At 42.9% G+C, this 6,000-nt stretch overlaps 1 long non-coding RNA gene and 1 other non-coding gene across 2 annotated transcripts; one reads left to right on the forward strand and one right to left on the reverse strand.

Moving 5' to 3' along the window:
• Nucleotides 1–1,668: 1,668 nt before the first annotated feature.
• Nucleotides 1,669–4,122, reverse strand: LOC112070417 (uncharacterized). Its single transcript, XR_011475593.1, has 5 exons — nt 4,032–4,122; nt 2,492–2,560; nt 2,233–2,298; nt 1,854–1,980; nt 1,669–1,758 (listed from the first exon to the last, which is right to left on the reverse strand). It is a non-coding gene; the product is annotated as an uncharacterized protein (transcript).
• A 1,005-nt stretch (nt 4,123–5,127) lies between these two features.
• LOC139024299 (uncharacterized) lies at nt 5,128–5,333 on the forward strand. The gene is made up of 2 exons (XR_011475594.1): nt 5,128–5,197; nt 5,264–5,333. It is a non-coding gene; the product is annotated as an uncharacterized lncRNA (long non-coding RNA).
• Nucleotides 5,334–6,000: the final 667 nt, after the last annotated feature.

Below are 6,000 nucleotides of genomic sequence, written 5' to 3' on the forward strand. Positions count from 1 at the left end.
TGATAAGAAACGAAGCGTTTTACCCCCCAGACCCCCGTGGTTTCGTTTAGTTTGCCACCTTGGGATGCCCGCAGGTGATGTGGCCATGAAAATGGCCGTGGGACGGCTCCCCGTGGCCGGGAGAGAAAAGCAGCTGTAGAGGCATCTTAACGAGCAAATCAGCATTAGAATCGGGTAGAACACGGCGCAGCTGTGGCCTACGGGACATGGCTGGGGTTTATGGTCGGAGTGAATGGCCACAGCCATCCTCAAAGCAAACCCCGGGCCTYTGCGAAAATATGTGTTAAAACCGTCTTCGGAAACCCATCTCAATTGCAAATGCAAAGTTGGGAATACCCGACCTATTTCTTCATCTGTGTGTGTGCGGGTCCACAGGACGTGAGGAAATCGAACGATGCACAGCCTACAAACTACCTGTAAACGCGCTAATATCGGTAATTAAGCCTAAAATAAACACAACCAACTTAAACCATCCAACAACAAATTAGACGCACATGTAGATGTATACTAGACAATGAGTTAGAAAATTTAATTTAAAATCTAAAGTTTAACAGTTTATATCTAAGGTCAATTTAAAACGTACACTATAAGCTAAAATGTATATTTGACTTAAGACAAAAGCATCCGATTTGATAGGGCCAATATCCGTTTAAAATCGTTTTAGTTTCTATACATGAACCCCTACCCCCAAACGTCACTACTATTGCAAATTCCTTGACCAAGAATTGTCTGCATACTTCTTGGCGATTCAGAAAATGAACGGGGACCCTATGCAACTCTGTCACTTCAAAACAATAAAACCAAGGCGTTAGTTAATATGCTTGAAGCATTTTAAGCACGTTGTGGAATATTGCATTGGATTTACGCACCTTCAGACAAGACCCCTCGAGTTTCAATGTTTATATCAATTCGTAGTTCACAATTATTGAACAAGCGAATTACAAGAAAATGCCAGGCAATACTTTTTGTAATAATTGCGAAATATAAACATAAAATATTGTAAACTCAAAACTTTAAATCAGATTACTTAATAATGTTTCTTTATTTCAATAATTGAAACACCCCATGTAGTAGTCAAGCATGTGGACATTTACAGACAGCCTAATTTTGTGGTGCACCAGTTTTGAGATAAGATGTGATAAAAGCCTTAGCCTGTCCAAAACCTTAACTTCACCAACAACTTACAGATTTTAAACACAGCAAAACTATTGATGAATACACTCATGCTTTCAATGAATAGGTTATGGGTGTTAGGAGTTTCCAAAGTTAAACATAATTTACAAAGAAAATGATAGTAAGAACACTATTTACTTCTCTATTTTCCAATTGTCTTTTTATCTTGATTGAGTGGAGAGTGTATGACTGGGTAATGGTGTTGATGATGGATTGAGTACACTCAAACACTAATCTAAGGTTTCCTCGTAGCATTTGCCTCATCAGCAAGTGACCCGACTACACACTGTGTATAGCCTGACTGTACTGTTGTCAATTAGATGCTTGCGCTGTGGAGGTTTGGCCTGTAATCATGGTTAATAGTAAATAGCATAACGTTTTGAGGTACTCCTGGACTGAAACACTCCACAGTGATGAGGATTCCTGCAGGTACAGAAGGTGTTTCATTGTGTGGTGTATCAGAAATAAACAGTAATAGTTCACTGTGAGGAGAGAGGGGTGGGGTTCTTGTTTAGTTCCTGTCCCCCACATTCAGCACCGTTAAGATGAACTGTTCCTGTAGGATCTCTCTGTCCAGGTTTCTCCCTGTAGAGGTGAGGGGGGATACAAAGGATAACTTTGTCAGGCTTTATTGAGTAAAGCATTGAATGCATTAACACACACACACACACACAGCTGACCTATGAAGACGAGGCGGTTGACCCTAGGCTCCTCCCCCCACACCTGTGGGGTCTCATCCAGCTCGTAGAGTTCATGGACCCCCTGCAACATCACCTGGTTGGCTTTACCTGCGATGGACACGATCCCCTAGGATAGCCAACACACACACACACACACACAATCATTCAGACTGAGACATACCTAAAGTGTCCAGAAATCAATACACACAAAGGACTGAATCCTAACCTGAAATCTGCTGCCATATTAAATGTTTGTCCAATAACATCTCCCATTTACATCAATGAATGCATGCAAGGCGTACTGCAAATAAATGTACACTGTATTACCACAGGGATGCCTATTGAAAACCACTGACTGAGGATGAACTACGCGTTTCACCTTCAAGCGAATGACCTTCATGGGAAGTCCGGCTTGGTTCTTGAATGCTTTCTCCCACAGAAGATCCTGGAAAGAAGCAATCTTTTGTAAAACGGAATGTTTCTGATGTGAATAACCAGCTTTAAAAACAATGAAAGAGATGTGTCTCCATCTTCTGATGAACCAGTGATTTTAGGTGGCACGTCAAACTCATGTTGGCAGAAAATAAACGTCCATTGTAATGAACATGCTGAATAACAGTGTTAATGTGTATGCTAACCTGGATGAAGACATTCAAAACGTCCTCTGAGAGACTCCCAGCTACTTCAAATGTCACTGTCAGAATACTCTGGAGAGGAAGAACCCGTACAGCACAGGGTTAATAATATTGTTGCATTTTTTGAAGCGTAAAAGCAACTAAACGTAAACTAGCTTTTGTGCTTGAAATGATTGCTCTGAAACAGACTATTTTATGATTGAAATCAAACTTCTTTGAAAAATAAAATCTTTGCATGCATATTGCTAAATAAAATAAAAATCCTTTGATTAATATCAATATAAACTGCTTAAGGAAAGTGCATCATAGCTAAATGGAACCAGCATATTTTTAACTATTCAACCCAATGCCATTGTCACACCACATTTTAAGTGCTGCTGATGACTGTCAATGAACGCGTCAAAAAGCTCAACTCCATCGAACACCGTAAACCAGCTGACACCCTTCTTTACCCCCCCACCCTCCCTCCCTCCGCTGTATACTTCCTTACAGCATAACAAGAGCCCTTTGCAGACATTTAGGGCATTGTGTGGAAGTGTTAAGGTTACACACTTCCTTTTTTATTTGGTATAACAACAGAAAACAGCACTCTTATTAGCATGAAAAGAGCAACTTGGGGGAGGGGGGGGGTTGACCTATGGGGGAAGAAGGGGGGTAACAAGGGCGGTTCAGCTTCATGCGGGAAAGGAGACCTAGCAAAAACAGATTACAATGCAGCCATTAACCCCCCCGTGAGGTGCAAACAACATGACTGAAGAGTGAAGACCAATGCCAAACCAAGCCGGTCTCATTCTACCCATGAGCAACCAACCCCAGTGTTTCCCCTAGTGATCCCCTTTTGGGTCACAGACTAAAAATGTATCCTGGTTTACCAATGGGCCCACGAGTGGCGCAGTGGTCTGAGGCACTGCATCTCAGTGCAAGAGGCACCACTACAGTCCCTGGTTCGAATCAAGGCTGTATCACATCRGGCCGTGATTGGGAGTCCCATAGGGCGGCGCACAATTGGCCCAGCATTGTCCCGGTTTGGCCGGGGTAGGCGGTTATTGTAAATAAGAATTTGTTCTTAACCGACTTTCCTAGTTAAATAAAAAAGCCAACTTCAAAAGATTTAAATGGGCCTCAGCACAAAAACAGTAGAGCAGGGTAGGGACTTTTCACTAGTGTGTCGTCCCCTGAAGGCATTAGGGACCACACTCTGCCCCAGGACTGTCTCCCTGGCTCACTACATACACAGCAAGCCTGGGGCCTGGAGTCGATTCCATTATAATATAGGGAGTGAACAGAAATTCAATAAATAAATAGAAAAATCACCCATTATTTTCTACTTTTCACCTCCTGAATTGAAATATAATTGACCCCAACCCTGTGGTTGTTGATTACACAACGATTGCTCATTCCTTTTCTATAAAACGCCTGATTGTGGGCAGTCGATGAAAAAAACGAGACCAAAAACATATTGTTCAAGATATGGATAGAGCAGACATAATCAAAGCTCAATATTACTTTCAGGAATCAGCGATGACACTCATTACATCCTTACCTTATCCAGATGTGGTCTTGTTGTTTTCACAAGCTGTAGCTTTTCTATCAAGCTGTGAGATAAAGAACAACAGGTTTGAAGTGTTTCTGTAGTATCTTTGTTTACATGACAACTAACCACGCAGACACATGGCTTATTCTACAATCTGGAAGCATCTACCTGTGAAATTAATATGGTATTCCTAGAGTTTGTCAACCATTCTGTGGTTTTATATGTCTACGTGAAGAAAGGTATTTTCCGATGTCAAGGCGTACAGCAATGAAAAGTTGTAGTGTCCACACTTACAAAATAGGTTGTATACATTATTGGTTTGTGTGTATGTGTGTTGGGGCATTTTAAGAGAGAGGAGATCGGCTGTAGACCCTGAAAACCCACGCCCCCAGATCCCATCCCGTTGTTCCTCCACCTAGCCCCCTTGACCCCTCAAGGAGAACAAACGATGTCGAGCAGCTTTAGCCCTCTCTGCTGCTAGTGCCACACGTGGACCGGTGGGGGGGTCGCTTCAAACAGCCAGCGTATGCTCTGGGGGGGGGTCAGGGAGGGGAGGAAGGCAGAGGAAAGGGGCTATCTGTGTACTTAGATGACTCTCCTCAGGACCATCAACCACACCCACACACACACACACACACACACACAACACACACACACACACACACACACACCACACACACACACACACACACACACACACACACACACACACACACACACACACACACACACACACACACACAACACACACACACAACACACACACAGAGAGAGAGCTCTATCCTCTGCAGCTGGATGGGAGAAGAGAAAACACCAGTGACTGCATTCATGTGAAGAGAGGGTTACCAACCAATGACTCCATTCATGTGTTGGAGGTTTTACTGGTTGTTTTACTGTGGTAACAATGAGGAACCCCCCATGGTCCTACAATTCACCAACCCTCTACAGCCTGGGCCTTCATTACAGGGAAACATGGCAACAACAGCACCTCTGTACAGGCTGCTGCACTGCCATGTTTAGAAGGTAACAACATAAATATTCCACTGCTCCATAACTACTGTCCCCTTAGAAACCTTTTCGGAGTAGAGTGGTTGAGAATGAAGTTGAGAGTGGTTTAGAATGTGTTGAACGTGGTTTAGAATGTGGTTGAACGTGGTTTAGAATGTTGTTGAAGCGTGGTTTAAGAATGTGGTGAACGTGGTTTAGAATGTTGTTGAGCGTGGTTTAGATGTGGTTGAGAGTGGTTTAGAATGTGGTTGAGCGTGGTTTAGAATGTGGTTGAGAGTGGTTTAGAATGTGGTTGAACGTGGTTTAGAATGGTGATTTGAGCGTGGTTTAGGAATGTGGTTGAGCGTGGTTTGAGATGTGGTTGAGCTGTTTAGAATGTTGTTGAGCGTGGTTTTAAGAATGTGTCGTTGAGATTGGTTAGGGAAGGGTTTAGAATGCGTAGAGTGGGTTTAGAATGTGTTGAATGTGTGTTTAGAATGCTGTGTTAGAGGTGGTTCATAATGGGTTGAGAAGTGGTAAATTAAGATGGTGGTTGAGCGTGGTGTAGAATTGTATGGTTGAAGCGTGGTTTATAGAACGCGGTTGAGAGTGGTTAGAATGTTGTGTTGAGATGTGATGACGGGTTGTAGAGTGGGTTGAGAATGGGTTAGATGTGGGTGAGATGGTTAATAACTGCGCGTTTGAAGTGGTTTTAAAAATGCTGGGTATAGACGTTTTGAGGGTGGTTGAAAGTTGGTTTAGAAGGCGTGTTGAGAGTGGTTTAGAGGTTAGAAATGGGGTTGAGAAGTGGCTTAAGAAGCGGGTTGAGGAGTGGTTAGGGAATAGATTGAGAGTTGGTAAGATGTGTTTAAAATGAGGAGAGTGTGAGAGTGGTTTAGAATGGGCGTTTTGAGGTGGTTTAGTGATAGATGGGTTTGATGGGAGTGGATTTAGAAGGTAAGTGGATTTGAGAGGTAAAGGTTTAAGTAAT

The sequence above is a fragment of the Salvelinus sp. IW2-2015 genome, unplaced genomic scaffold (genome assembly GCF_002910315.2).
Source record: "Salvelinus sp. IW2-2015 unplaced genomic scaffold, ASM291031v2 Un_scaffold1318, whole genome shotgun sequence".
NCBI lineage: Eukaryota > Metazoa > Chordata > Actinopteri > Salmoniformes > Salmonidae > Salvelinus > Salvelinus sp. IW2-2015.